Here is a 14,853-nt window from a genome sequence, read left to right on the forward strand (position 1 = left end):
AAGGGGAGATCCACTGTGCTATGGTAGGGCAGTTACTGGGGAAAAGATAAAAAGGAAGTTTCATATTTTTTTAAAAAAGATTTACTTATTTATTTGAGAGAGAGTGCCCAAGCACGCACACCATGGAGGCAGGGGGTGGGGGCAAGGGGAGAGAATCTTCAAGCACACTCCTCACAGAGCGCAGAGCCTGACTCAGGGCTCCATCCCATGACCCATGAGGTCATGACCTGAGCCGAAACCAAAAGCCAGACACTTAATCGACTGAGCCACCCAGGTGTCCCAAAAGCTTCATATTTTTATTCCCTAAAAGTTGTCATTTTTACATAAAGCCCTTAAATTTTCAAAACAGAACTCTAATTTCTGCCACTCCATTTCAGTAACTGGCTCCCCATTCAGCCGGTTGCTCAGGCCTGAAATCTCCAAGTCATACTTGACTTCTCTCTCACCCCACATCCAATCCATCAATAAGTCCTCTTGGTTCCAACATCAAAATATCCCAAATCCAACCTCTTCTTGCCTCCCACACTCCAAGCTGCCATCATCTGCCTGCCTGCCCTAGGCTCTCCCACTGGCCACTTGTACTGTTGGAGCTGACTTCAGTCAACTCCCCTGCCAGCTGCCAGAGTGATCTTTTTTTATAAAAAGATTTATTTATTTATTTCAGAGAAAGAGAGAGAGAGAGAGAGAGTGTGTGTGTGTGTGTGTGCATGCGTGTGTGTGTGTATGTGAGCAGGGGGAGGGGCAGAGGGAGAGGGAGAGAATCTCAAGCAGGGTCCCTGCTGAGCGTGGAGTCTGATGTATGGCTTGATCCCAGGACCCTGAGATCATGATCTGAGCCAAAATCAAGAGTTGGACACTCAACCAACTGAGCCACCCAGGCGCCCCCAGAGTGATCTTCTTAAAAGATAAATCAGATTCCCTCGATCTTCTGCTCAAAACCCTCCAATAGTTCTCTGTCATGCTCAGAGGGAAAAAAAAGTACTTTTACCATGGTACCCAAAGGCCCACCCAAGTTCGGTACAACCTAGCCTGCCTGTCTGGCTTTATTTCCAACCACTCTCTCGGCCTCCCTCATCTCCTCTTGTCTCACTAGCCAAGTTTGTTCCCATCTCAGGGCCTTCAGAGTAGATGTTCTCCTCACCTGGAACACATTCTGATCTTTCTTATAGGCTATAGGCTTATAGGCTTCTGTGCAAATATTACCTCCTTAGAGAAGTGTACCTTCCCTGGCTTCTCTAAACAGCAGCAGCCCTCATCCCAGCCCTGGGATGCTCTGTCCACTTACACTGATTTTTCCTCAGAGCTCCTGAGTTTTCTATACATTATACAATAAGTTTGTTGCCTTTGGTCATTGACTGTTTTCCCACTAAAATGTAAACTTTATGGGGGCCAAGACTTTCTCTCTCTTGTTCTCCACTCTACCTACAGTACCGAGAAAAGTGCCTGGAAAAAAATAAGCATTCAATAAGTACTTTTGAAAGAATGAATGTTTAGGGGCGCCTGGGTGGCTCAGTTGGTTAAGCATCCGACTCTTGGTTTTGGCTCAGGTCATGATCAACTGGTGAGGAGATCAAGCCCCACATCAGGCTCCCTGCTCAGCTGGGAGTCTGCATCCCCTCTGCCCCTCCCCCTGCTCGTGCTCTCTCTCAAATAAATAAATAAATCTTAAAAAAAAAACACAACAGAATTTTCTTTAATGTCAGGATTTATCAGTGGCAGAGCAGATATTTGGTCTTTCTCTTGCTTGGTTATTCTGCTATCCACATTTCATCTTGCTAAAGTAGTGACTACTATTCTCCTAAGATTAAGGATAAAATGCAAGTAGTCATTCTTTGGACACCTACTCTGAGCCCTCTGCAATGGATATCTTTAATTTTTATCTACTGATCGTACTCTCCCCTTTCTTGTGGTACAGGCCTCAGATTTTGCTTTGACAGCAACACCTCCCTCTGTTGGGGGGAATGTGGGTCATAGCACCTTGCCCTCTCATGAACGAGGAGTACACCTGACACCCAAGCTTAGCCAACCAGGTGCTATTTCCCTAGAAAGTGAATCTTGAGTAGACTGGCAGAGACCAGAGCATTCTTCCTGGCAGTGTTGTCTTGAAAACATGGGTCTGTGCTTCTTGCATCCCTATACCCGCTTTCCAAAGCCAGGTCCTTACCTTTTCCTTCATGTTTGCGAGTTATGCTTTTTCTTCCAGCATATGCCCTTTTCCTTAAGTAGCCTTTAAAATTTCTGTTGCTTGTGACAAAGCACTCTGATACCATCTTAAACCTCACGGCCACCCTGCAATGCCATCCCCATGGAACAGAAGAGAGTAGCATGGCTTATGAAGGGATTATTCCAGGTTGCCTGACTGTGGCAGGCTGCATAATAGTTTCCCAAGATGTCCTCATCCAATTCCCAGACTCTTGAATATACGTGTCCCCTTACATGGCAAAAGACACTTTGTAGAAGTAATTAAGTTAAGATTTTTGAGATTATCCTGGGTTATCCAGGTGGGCCAATGATGTAGTCACAAGTAGCCTTGTGAGAAGGATGCAGAGGGAGATGCCACTACAGAAATAGATGTGATGACGGACACCAAGGTTAGGGTGATGCAAAGGGGTCACGTGCCCTCTGGAATACAGGGAACCTCCAGAAATTGGAGAAGGCAAGAAAACAAATTTTCCTCTAGAGGCTCCAGAATGAATTGGTTTTGGACTTCCAGCCTCCAAAACTATAAGAGAATAAGTTTGTGTTGTTTTAAGCGACCAGTTTTGTGGTAATTTATTAAGCAGCTATGGCAAACAAATACACCAACTAATAAATGGCAGAGCTCACTGGAACCCAGATGTTTCTGCCATGCTGCTTCCCACAGGCTCCCTGAGCTTATTCCCAAAGAGTCACCTAGAAACAACAGGAGGAAAGAAAGGAAGCAGAACTGTGTGCCAAAGAGAAAGGGCCACCCACATGCCAAACTTCCAGCAAGAAAGAGGCGCTTAGAGGATTTATGCATCCCAGCATGTCCTGAATTCAGGAAACAGCTCTCCTTCCTTCCTATATGCTAATATAAAGAACAAAGATGATTTATTATCCTCAGGAGACTCCTGGCCTCTGGAGTTATCCTTCTATAAGACAAAATAAAATAAAATGATTTTTTCCTGGGGCGCTTGGGAGGCTCTGTCGGTTAAGCATCTGATTCTTGATTTTTGGCTCAGGTCATGATCTCAGGGTCATGAGAGCCCATGTCGGTCGGGCTCTGTGCTGGATGTGGAGCCTGCTTGAGTTTCTCTCTCTCCCTCTCCATCTGCCCCTCCCCACTCACACACACACCCTGTCTTAAAAAAAAAAAAAAGATGTTTTCTTTTGACAGTGCATGACAGCACATTTTCTGCTGTGCCATTTAATTATGATCTTTAGCACAACACACATGCTATTTCCTGTGCCGTTTAGAAGGCACGAGCGTTTTCCTTTCGACTGTTAACTTTCACACAAACACACCATCATATGGCTGGTGCTTGTCCTCAAATGGCATGGTGACACTTTTGTTTTCACCTCAGCTTTTGGTCATAAGATACCTTTCACCGACATGAAAGTATCGTGGATTTTTTCCTTTTTTTTTTTGTCCAAGGGTAGAACTTAGCTGAAAAGACATTTCACCCAAAGCAAGCTTTTCTTTTCTAAAATACAATCTTTGTCTCATTGAAGATCTCAGCTTTAATGATGTCTTTCATGAGCCTTCTCCCCTGGGGCATGGGACCAGATAGGCAGCAGGGCACTTTTGTTCCTTGTGCTTATTTAGTGATTTATTTTTGCAAATGAATCTGACCAATTCTTTTCAGTCAAAATAAAAAGTGAAACTCTTCTTGTTCTCAATATCATAGCAAATAGTTTCATTGTTTCTGATTGGCTGGTTGAGTCAGGACTCTATACCACAAAGGAGGATGATGCCAGATTCATAAATAGGAGTAAAGCCATCAGGCGATATGATGTAATCCACCACCGTTGAAAGGTAGGGAAGAAAACACCCTCACTGAGCTCTGATTAGAGCATGTGGTAGATTGCGTTATTGGTCCCAATTATTACTCTTTACCCTGGAAGAGAATCGTGCATCTCTACTCCGCCATATGGCTTGCAGTTTCTGCCTGGGGGTGGTGTCACCTTCCCCATAGCACTTCTATTTGGCTTGGCCATGGACTCGTATTGGCCAATGAAATGTGAGCAGAAGAAATGCTTGCCACTGCATGGATTGGCCATTGCTCTTCTCTCTCTGCCATGAGAGTGAGGGAGTGGGCTATTCCTTCATCCTGGGTCCCAGAATGAAAAGGGACAAGGAGCAGAGCCAAAAGTGACATGCAGCTAACATAAAATAGGGTGAAGAATAAATGTTTGCCATTGTAAGGCACTGAGATTTGAGGGTTATTTGTTACTGCAACAGAGCCTAGAGAAAGCTGACTAATCCAGAATACTGGCGGGTATTTGGGGCAATACCCTGTAGGAGCACGTATAAGTCAGGACTCCTTCATTTGCAAGTAGTAGAAACCTAACTCAAGCTGGCTTAAATAAAAAATTAAAAATTTTTAAAAAGGCTTAATTAAGAGGGGTAGAGTTGGCTTTAGGCATGGCCAAATAGAGAGGCCCAAAACAACGCCATGGAAACCCAGGCTGGCTGCCTCTCGGTTCTGCCGTTACCTGAGGCGCAGCCTCTTCAGGTGGCTGCCCTCCACAGCTCAAGGCTTACGACCTCAAAGCTCCAAATCTAGAGGAAAAGAGAGAAAAACTTTCCTGGTTGCTTCCTGAAAAATCTTGGGGTACAAGTGATTGAACCAATTTGGGGCAACCGCGGTGGTCAGGGGGACTTGCTGCTCTGATTGGCCAGTCACACACCCAGCCCAAAGCCCCAGGTGGAATTAGCTCCCTGTCCACATGGACTGAGAATGGGAAAGAGGTGATCCTTCCAGTTACAGGCAGTTCTGAACACAAAGGAGGAAAGCAATGCAGAGGGGGGAAAAGCATAAATGTCTACCAGAAGAAGCAAGAAAATGGAATTTTAAAAAGTAGAATAAATACCTTTTAGTTTTGTAATTGTTTTAAGATTTTATTTATTTATTTATTTATTTATTTATTTATTTATTTATTTATTTATTTATCAGGGTGCCCGATGTAGGGCTTGATCCCACCACCCTGAGATCATGCACTGAAATGAAGAGTCAGACGTTTAACCGACTGAGCCACCCAGGTACCCCTGGTTTTGTAATTGTTTTTAACTCTTCAAGTAACTCTGTAGAGGACATGAAAAACTACAAAATAATTTAGAAAAGAAAATAAAAGTTGTGTTCCTGCCCTCTGGAGTGAAACATCCTTTTGAAAGATTTTTAGGTCTAGTGTGATTTAATTCTATGATTATCCTTAATTTTAAACATTTCCTTTTCACCGTACAGTTTATTTAACAAATATGTTTGTTTTATATGCGATAAATCTTAATTTTATAAACTTAAGAAAAAATTTTAAGTGTTGTCGATGTCTATATAAAATAACTACATAAAATGCAGTTATTTAAAGAAAAAAGTCACAGAAAAGAAATGGGTAACTCAGAAAGGATGGACAGAGTGAAGAGTATGCTAAATTATGGGGAACCTGTAGGAGAAGGGCCCAGCATTTATGTGAAAAGTGATTGGCCACCCATGCCACCCCTGACAAATGATCCTAACCTACCAGCTGTGATCTGACAATATAATGACATCAAGCAACAAAGACAGCTGGGCTTGGTAGAATTTGTCTTACCAAGAACATTAAAAGAGTCAAACTCACATTTTAGATGGCTCCGCAGGCTGGGAGATGGGGTTCTCTGAGGCGATAAACGCTAACACACACATAATATACAGAGTTGTTTCTCCCATAACAGCTGCACTCTGAAATCAGCACGTAAGATGAACGTCACATCTATCAAAATTTCCCCTTAGCAAACCTTAAATTACCCGTAGCATCTTTCAATTAGTGTCACATAGCAGTGTTCTCCCCCTCTGAGGCCTGACCACTGTGAGTACCAGGTGATCTAAGAGGCAGTGGAGCAGATGGATTAGCCATTCTTAACGGCACGGACTCGGGAGCCAGGCTGCCTGGGTTCAGTCCCGTCTCGGTGTTTGCTAGCTTGTGACCTTGGGCAGCTAAGTTATCTCTGTGCCGCATTTCTTTCTCTGAAATATGGCTGTCACTGGGACAGCTAGTATTCATGGAATATCTAGTGTTCCCTTATGATTCTCAGCTTCCCTTGCAGTTGGTTTGGGGTCAGGCTCTGTGAGGGGAGGTGAGAAGGTTAAGAACGTTCTAGACTGAGAAGGTGAAGATCTAGGGTGCCTCCTCTTTTCTTTCAAGTGACCTCAAAAATCATATGTTCTAAATAGCTATAAACAAAAGGGCTGTCCAACCTGCATCAGTCTTTGTACGAGCAAGAAGTAAGCTCTTATTAGGTATTTCAGTATTGTTTACAACTGCAACCTAGCTTAACATAGCCTGATGAATACAAGGGGGATATAAAATTCTCTACTCTGTAGAGTTGTGACCCAAGTTAAATTAGGTCGTATTTATCAATTGCTCAGAATAGTACCTGAGTAAACACCATATAAATGCTTGGTTGGCAGGTAGTTATGTAGGTAGACAGACATACGGATGAACAAACAGAAGGAAGGGGTTGCCTTATAAGCTGCTCATGATACAAGGGGCATGTAACACTGGGAACAACTAAGGAAAGAGCTGACTCGTGTGCCCTTTTTATGCTTTACCTCCAGAGTGGAATGGCAAGGGGAACTGCTTGAATTTTCAAAAATCTTATTTCTCTCTCTCTCTCTCTTTCCCCCAAAAGCATACCATTGAATTAGCACAAAGTAAGTACATGCATACTGCAATTCAACTATAACACAAAAACTGTCCATGAAGACAGGCACCACATTTGTCTGTGTCATATTTCCATGGCACAGAGTAAGTGTTTCAATAAACAGTAGCCAACCAGCTTATGAATACATCTGCTCTGTAATTTTAGAGCACATTTCAGCATTCAATAAATATTAGCTAAATAAATGAACAAATAAATAACTCCCTTTAAATAGCTGAAACATAGCTGTTTGCATATGTATCAGTACTGGAAAAATGGTAGCCCCTTCATTGTTGGCACCAGAATTCCTCTTAGGTAAAAGATTAGCTTTGTTTAGATGAAAGACCATTTTACAGATGAAAAAACTGAGGCTCAGAGAGATGAAGTCATCTTTGCCCAGAGTCACATAGCTGGATTGGTGAAGCTTGGTCTGGAAGGCAGAGATGTAATTCCAGAGCCCAAGTTCCTAACCCCTATACTTCCACTGCTACTTCTTTGTCCTCTAGGACATTCTTACACCACCCTTGACAGCTCCAGGATTTGACTTGCTGTCATCTTCTCCAACCCATCCCCTACCAGCCTTCTCAGATACTTCATTATTCAAACTGATGACACCTCCAACACCATGGTCTCCAGTCCACATGATTCCATGACCCCCATCTTCCCTTGTGTCAGTCACTCAATAGAATGGCCACATCTTAGAATGAGTTATCCCTGAAGACTGTCATATCTCAATTTTCCAAATTCCCATTCTGATCGTAACCTCCTCTATCCTTCCATCTTTCCCACTTACTCACATGTATTTATATTTATATTTTTAGTCCTTATGCAAGACTAGGATTTGAGAAGGTTACTGGTATCTAGAACAGGGCTCAGCAAACTATAGCCCATGAGCCAAATTTGGCCCATCACCTATTTGCATAAGTAAAATTGTACTGGAATCCAGCCATCCATTCACATACTGTCTATGACTGCTTTCATACTACAATGGTGGAGTTGAAGTAATTGTAACAGAGACCATATGTAGTGTGCAAGGCCTAAGAAATTTACCATGCTCTACAGAAAATTTATTAAAAGAAAAAATATTACTGGAGCCATGTTCTTAGGGCAAGCCCAAGGCTCTGATCTTGTTAACCCCCACCTTCTCATTGGTGCTGGGGAGAAGTGGGTTTGGCATCAGAAGAGGATGTGAAGGGAGAATGAGGCGGAGGTAAGGGAACTGTTCGTGAGTCATGCACATTCAGAGCCAGGTCTCAGAAAGGGTGACCAAGCCTTCCCCAGCACCATGAAGCTTCTTACTTGAGCCCACACCTGCTACTCTCTCCTTGCCCCAGAGCCATTTTCCTTCCATGCCATTTGAGTTTCTCAGCATGATCACATGAAAACTCAGTCTCCCCCTGTCTGTCACTCCAGCTACCTCCAGTGGAGAAGAACACCCCTCAGCCCTCCTGGTTGACTGCCAGTCAAGAGCTACCTCCTTGGCCACAGCACATCCATCATTCAATCAAGTGATCACGAGGAGCTTTGAAAAATCTCATTGTTTCTTTTCCTTTTAATTTTTTGTTATGGAAAATTTCAAAGATATAAAAAAGTAGACAGAAAACAAAAATGAACCCACGTCACCATCAGCCAACTTCAATTATACTGTTCTGCATGTCAGTTATTCAATGTCATTCCCCTCCAACCCTGTCCACAGACATCATATCATTTCATATTTCATTCATAAATATTTTAGCATGTTTCTCTAAAAGGTAATAACTTTCTAAAATCATAACTATGAAATGATTATCATACCTTAAATAAAAGAATAATAATTCTTTACATGATCAACTATTTATTAAGCATTCAAATTTCCAATTGCCTCCTAATTTTTCTTTCTTTGAATCATGATCCAAATAAGATCTACCTATTGAAATTTCAAAAACCATATGGATCCCTACCATCCCCATTTTAGTATCTCCAAGTTTGGTACATTTCTTACTTTCAAGGTAGTGTTTCTTTCTCTTTCTGAAAATTGGTTTTTATATCATTAACAGAATTTTAAAAATCTGGTAGTTTTTGAGAAAAACCTAAGAGATTATTCTTAGAAAAGTTAACCATGTTTTCCCTTTATTTAAGATCCCCTAGGCAAGTCTAGACCTTTCATTATATTAGCTTTACTAGTCTTCAACCCTGATTTTACCCAACCATCTGTTTTCTCCACCCACTTTCCAGGGTTGCTGGTGATAATCACATACGCAGGCTGTTTATATGCACCACAAATTCAGGCCATCAGCTGGGCCATCCCTATTTATCCCTGGTTGATTCCCTATCAATTTCACAATGGCAGCTGCTGCACCCCCACCTTCCCTCCCCCACAGGCCTCCAGAACCTGCCTGGGCCTCCCTCTCAGCAGATGCCTCCACATCTACATGAACAACCAGAATGACAAGATCCACCATGAATTTGCTCAACTTTTCCCCTTCCACCTCAAATTTCCTTTCACTTGTAGCTCTGGTCTCAGAGGAAGACATATATCTTCTTATATCTAATATATATGTATACATGTGTAGAGAAGTCTCTGAAAAGAAGTTCACTAAAATGTCAACCATGGTTAGATCTCGGAGGTAGGCTCTTAGGTGATTTGTACCTTTTTCTTTTTGCTTTTGTTTGCTTTTACTTTTTTCTCTAAGCATGTATCATTTTTGCAAAACCCATAATACCATTTCAAAATGTCAGTGATCCCCAAGAAAATGTAGGTGATCCTTATGAGTGAGGGACTTTCAATTTTCCCATATTCTCCATTACCCTTTGAGGTAGGCAGAATAATGGTGCCTAAACATGTCTACGTCATAATTCCTAGAACCTTATGTTACCTTACAATGGCAAAAAGGACTTTGCAGATGTGGTTAAATGAAAGACCATGAGATGGGGAGAATATTCTGAATTCTCTGGGTGAGCCAATGTAATCATAGGAGTCCTTCACAGTTGAAGAGAGAGGAAAAAGAAAGTCAGAGAAATATGACTAAGGACACAGGATCAGAGATAGGCGACGTTGCTGGCTTTGAAGATGGAGGAAGTCACCACCAGCCAATCGGGAAGCCTCCAGAAGCTGCAAAAGGCAAGGAAATGGGTTCTCCCTTAGAGCTTCCGGAAAGAATGCAGCCCTGCCTACATCTTGATTTTAGCCCAGGGAGATCCGTGTCGGGCTTCTGACCTCTACAACTGTAAAATAATAACTTTGTCAAAGTCACCAAGTTTGTGGTAATTTGTTACAACAGCAACTGAAAAGTAATATACTCCTACTCCTTCCCTGCCGGTCTTTCAAATCAACATAAAATCTAAGCGGAAACAATGACTTGCTTTGCATACAACTAGTAGACAAGCCACGGTCACCACTGCCAACCACGTGACTTAGAGTAAGTGCCTCCTTCACTGAATCTCTGGAACCAATTCTGGGGTACTCCAAACTTTAGCTGTGGTCCACCTCAACTTGATCTGTACATCTGACATGGGAACCTTGATTCCAAAATCAACATTTCTCTCCAGACTCCACTTCTGAGCTTCAGGCCAATGTTCCTAATATGGATGTCCTAGAGGCACCCCAATCTCAATGTGCCTGAGATAGAAATCCTCCTCTTTACCCCGAGCCTGCTTTTCCGTCTAGGTCTCTTTGCTTCTATCATGGGCTTCCCATTTGCCCAGCAAATCTCATCTTTTCAGGCACCTCTTCTCCACCACCAAGCTCATTCTGTGCCATCCATTTACTCTACCTAAATCCCAGGTACTTTCTTTTCCATTCCTGTTGTCCCAGTTCAAGACCCGAGGGCTGTAACCAGGCTTTCCCCAATCTCACATATCCCCTGCATTCTTGGGAGTTATCTTGCCAAAACAGCCTGCTCACATTACACCTCTGCTCCAAATCTTTTAATATGTGCTCTCGCTTATGGAATAATGCCCAAACTTCATTGATTTTACTGAAAACTAAAATCCACACCTAACTCCCTCCCAGCCTTATCTCCTATCCCAACCCTGTGTCTTGGCATGCTCTATGAGCCGGCTATGCTGGTTTCCTGTGCCCGGACCAAGTCCTGCCTTCTCCCACCTTTCTGCCTTTGGCCTTGAGTACCCTTTTCTGCTATATCTCTCTTCCTAAGTCCACAGTGTCCTTTGATGGCAACTGTAGCCACTAGTAAGCCACATGATATTACAGGCTGGCCCTGTCCGCAATTTCATTTGTAGGTGCATCATTTCGCTGCGTCTTCCTAATTTTACTAACTAAACATTTTACTAAGGAGGATATGGAGGCTTACGGAGCGACCTGCTGTGGTGCTTTTAAAATATGTCGTGGTTTGATACTCCTCCCTTCAAAAGGTGGAGCCTAGTCACACTCCGTTTGAGACTCCCTTAGAGACTCACTTCTAATTAACAGAATGTGGTCGAAGTGCAAGTGTTTGGCTTCCCAGATGGGGTCACAAAAGGCCCTGCAGCTTCCCTCTTGGTCTCGAGTCTCTCATCCTGACAGAGGCGTCACCACATCGTACGGACACTCAGCAGGCCATGGAAAAGCCCATGCGGAGAAAAACTGAGGCCTTCAGCCACCACCATGTGGGGAAGCCAACTTGAAAGTGGCTCCTCCGGCTCAGTCACACCTTCAGAAGACTGCAGACCCGGCAGCGTCTTGCCCGTAGCCAATGAGAGACCTTGAACCAGAGCCACCCAGCTGAGCTGCACCTGAATTCCTGATCCACGGAAACTGTGAGATAATACGTATTTATTGTTTCAAGCCCCTAAACGTTGGGTAATTTGTTACATGGTAATAGAAGCTAAAACACCCAGGGTCATGCGACTATTAAGCGATAGAAGAGATCTGAATGCTGGTTTGTCTGTCCCCAGAGCTCACGCTCTTAACCCCAACCCAAAGCTGCCTGAAGTGCTAGTTTATATTTTGCTTCCTTTAAATAACATTGACAGAGTCTTCCCTCAAAATTCAAACTTCCTCCAATCTGTACCTTTAAGCCCTATTCAAAATGCCCGTTTATTGTACCCCCAACAATCACCATATTTGCCTAAGACCTACCTCACTTTCTTTGCAACTTCCCAGCTCCTTTCAGCTTTAGCACCTACATCTTAGTGCTGTCACTAAGATTAAATGAGATAATGCGTGTAAAAGTACTTAGCAGAGGGATGACAAAATTATACTATTTATTACCTCAAGTATGCTATTTATTACTAGTATAATATAATTATGCTATTTATTTAGACACAGCACTTCTGCTATAGGGATGAGGTCTCAGCTCTGGCTGTTTATTAGAATCACCCAGGAAGCTATTTAAAACAACAACAACAACAACAACAACAACAACAACAACCAAAAACAATAATGCCTATGCTATACTCTGAATTAATAGGTCTCATTTACTAAGTCTTCATGAAGCCAGGCAACAAAAGCTCCCCAGACGACTTTACAGTTCAGCCAGGCTAGAAACCCACTGGATTAGGTCAGAGGTTCTCAACCAGGGGCTACTCTGTTGTCTCCTTGCCCCGCTCAACCCCTCATCCCCCTGACATTTGCTAGTGTCTGCAGATATTCTTGATGGTGATGGCTTTAGGGAGGTGCTATTGGCATCTGGTGGGTGGAGGCCAGAGAATCTGCTGAACATTCCACAAAGCACAGCCCGCCCTACATCAGAGAATGATCTGGTGCTAAATGTCGATAGTGCTGAGGTTCAAAAAACCTGGATTAGATATTGTTTCCCAGCTCCTACCCTCATTCCTACTTGTCTCTCTGACTCACCTGGTCAAAAATATCTTTGAGAAGGATACAGCACCTGAGGCCTTGCCTCTCAAAACCGAATCTGGGCACCAACCAGCTTGGCCACTGCCCCAAGTGGGCTGGCTCCAGGCCCATCGGGAGGGTCTCTGAATGGTCTTGTGCGTCCCCATTTCCCTTCAGTGCTTTAACCTGTATTACAACACTCACTACAGGAACTATAGTCGGCTGGAAACACGTCTCTCTTACCCCCAGAGCTATAGCCATATTTGATTCATCTCGATTTATTCCACAACACCAGGCTCTGTGCATTGCACATGGTAGGTGTTCAATAAATACTTATTACATCAAATTAGATTAATGTAATTTAAAGTTTTAACATGCTTCTTGGCATCTCTTTGGAAGGTTATGGAAATAGAGTACAAATGCCAGTTAAGGCGAGAGCTCTTGCATTTCTGTTCTTGTGGAGTTAAAGTGAAATGATCGCTTTGGCTACTTCTCAGTGTATTTATATGAGCTGGCGGCAAAAGTTAGCAACCATTTTAAATTAAGATCTTTGTATAATAAAAGATTGGGGATTTGAGAGGACTCTTTAGAGAAGTTTTCATATCTTTAAGATTCTTTTTCATTGGTTATTAGATGTGGGAAAATGTTTCATTTTTAAGGCAAAGCAACAACTTGGAGAATGATACTGAAAAAAACCTTGTCTTAGAAAAACGTGCAAATCTTCCACTTATTAATCATTTATACTCAGTACATTATGGCCCTTCCATAGTGGGCAAATTAGGCACAGGTTTAGAAGCTAAATAAAAAACCAAGGTTTTCCAATATCATTCTCCTTTCAATGTGTAACTAGTCTCAGATTTTTTAAAAATTGGTAATGGGACGCCTGGCTGGCTCAGTTGGTAGAGCATGGAACTCTGGATTTCGGGGTTACGAGTTCAAGCCCTGTGTTAGGTGTGGAGATTACTTAAATAAAAAAAAATATTCTTAAAAAAAAACTGGTAATACCTGGGGTACAATTAATTCTCAAAATTAAGAAAGTCAGTCAAGAGTCTATTCAACCTGGCATTCTCAAGAACGGCAATTTAAGCAAAAAAAAAAATGTGACATTTGAGGGGTAAGGATCTAATTTAAGGTGTTTTGTTCAGTTTAATATAGGGGTTTGCAAGCCTCACTTAATTTTCTAATGCCTCAGTTTCCTGACATTGTTCTTGCAAAGGGCTGGCATGAAAACATTTCAAAGCAACAGGTTAAATATATATCATTTTCTCTAAATTGAGATATTTTCTTTCACCTATGGCTTAAAATAGTGGACCACTGCTTAAATGTCATCTTTCAAGTGAGATCTTTCCTGACCACCCTATGCAAAATTAAGCCCTCTCAACACTCTGTATTCCCCCCCTGCTTTATTTTTCCCTATAGCATTTAATTATTTGTTTATTGTCTGTCATCCCCCACTAGGATATAAATTCTATTAAGGCAAGGATTTGGGGCTACTTTGTTTACTGCTTTACCTCCAGAACCTAGAATGATGTTTGGCATATCACTGTACTCAAAAAATATTTATTGTATGAATGAGTGAATTATGTAAATCTAGAAATGAAACATAACACCATCAAAAGCATGAATTAGATGTAACTGAATCAATAGGGCTAGATCTCAAAAGTGTGAATTTGAATCAAATAAAAGCAAGTTGCAGAATAATGCATAAATTTCCTCATCAGCAAAATAGGGCTGGTAATAGCATTGTTATCAGGATCAAGTTAGCTCATTAGTGTTAAATGCAGAGAACAATGACACAAGCATTCACTAAATATTATTTGCCATCATCATCATAACATTGATGAAAAATCACTCACAGCAAATAGTCTACTAATTTTTTAAGATATAATCTAATTTTACATAAACAACCAATTTTAAGAGTTCTGGAAGGATGCACTAGAGACTAAACTGATTACTTTCATGAGGAGAGAACTCACATTAGAACGATGGTCAAAGACAGTTTTAACTTTATCTGTCATGTTCTAATTTTAAATGCAGAATTGATGCATACAATGAAAAATTAATATTTAGAAAAGTTTAGTCATACTTCTTGAGACATAATAACCCTGAGAGGGGGCGGGGAGGGAGGGAGGAAGGAAGGGAGAGAAAGGAGGGAGGGAGAGAGAATGGAGAGGTGAATTACTTAGGATAAGAATTTTAAAAAATTTTCGACTTTATTTCTGAAGTGCTTTTTGAATAA

At 42.0% G+C, this 14,853-nt stretch overlaps 1 protein-coding gene across 2 annotated transcripts in view; it reads right to left on the bottom strand.

Annotated features, from left to right (window-relative positions):
• The window catches only part of IQCK (IQ motif containing K), a 119,658-nt gene that overhangs the window by 71,053 nt on the left and 33,752 nt on the right, over window positions 1-14,853 (bottom strand). The gene's annotated exons all lie outside the window — the stretch shown is intronic.

This window comes from Ursus maritimus, unplaced genomic scaffold (genome assembly GCF_017311325.1).
Source record: "Ursus maritimus isolate PB19 unplaced genomic scaffold, ASM1731132v1 scaffold_2, whole genome shotgun sequence".
Classification (NCBI taxonomy): Eukaryota; Metazoa; Chordata; class Mammalia; order Carnivora; family Ursidae; genus Ursus; species Ursus maritimus.